The sequence below is a fragment of the Branchiostoma floridae genome, chromosome 1 (assembly GCF_000003815.2).
Source record: "Branchiostoma floridae strain S238N-H82 chromosome 1, Bfl_VNyyK, whole genome shotgun sequence".
Classification (NCBI taxonomy): domain Eukaryota; kingdom Metazoa; phylum Chordata; class Leptocardii; order Amphioxiformes; family Branchiostomatidae; genus Branchiostoma; species Branchiostoma floridae.
The window spans coordinates 14252666-14253679 of record NC_049979.1 but is presented as its reverse complement, the minus strand read 5'-3'; the positions used below and the strand labels follow the sequence as shown (position 1 = coordinate 14253679).

The following is a 1014-nucleotide window of genomic DNA, read 5'->3' as shown; positions in this document are numbered from 1 at the left end:
TATCTCAAAAAATGGTTAATGACACATCTTTTTCACCAACATGAACTAACAAATGGATCACTGGAAATATGAGTCAGTGCTTGCATTTGCAAGTGTCAAACAAAACTGACAATAACAAAAACTATACAGTAGCTTTTCATTTCTAAATTGCCTTTGATAGTCTAACACATATTCAGCTATGCAGCTTACCTCAGGTCTTCTATGTCTCTATTATATAATCATCCAAATTACGCTGCTATTAAGTTGAGTCGCCTGGTGTAGAAGGTCTTAAGCTAAGGAATTGGACAGGAAAAGCTGCCAAAACACCTGTCAGAAACCCACGCATTTCAAAGAAACGAGGGCAGGTGAAAACAATTACTGGTCCAAAATACCCCAGTCGAGATGCCGTCACTAGGACAATATAGCTGGTACGTGACGTCTAACAAAGTTTGTACCCTTGGTTAAATACTGCTCTCTTGTATGAGGGAAGCAAATACTCCCATGACAAAATCGAACAACACAAGGACCCAATGTACGTCAACAGGAGTACTGGTGTTTACTTAAATTGTATCCACTGTGATGTCATCCTCCTTTCCCTGATTGAATCTTTAAGGTAAACTGAGCTGGCTGGCCCCGGGATGCATATCTGGCTAACGGTTAGTCACACCTGTTCTCACCTGGAATGTCAGGTACTCAGGTAGCCTTAAGAGTTTAAAGGTATGGTAATACCTTAGTACATATATCAAAATTACTCTTTCACCTCGTCCAATATTTCATACCCCATATCTAAAAAAAAATGCATGGTCTTTGTTCAGACTTCCTGGTTACGTGACAACAGCCTAGTATGCTCCCAACACCCATAAAACATGATATACTACTGTTGATACATGGTTCAAGGCAGTTATGGCCCAACCTACTTTCTAGGTACCTCAGAAGAGTGTAGCATCCACAAGGCTGGCGAAGTCAACAATGTTTTGGTAATAAAGATTTAATCACAGGCGTCGACCTACCAACACAAGCCTTTACCGCTGTGCT

At 40.6% G+C, this 1014-nt stretch overlaps 1 protein-coding gene across 3 annotated transcripts in view; it reads right to left on the bottom strand.

Annotated features, from left to right (window-relative positions):
• The window catches only part of LOC118415394 (mucin-12-like), a 36980-nt gene that overhangs the window by 34027 nt on the left and 1939 nt on the right, over positions 1–1014 (bottom strand). The window lies entirely within an intron of this gene.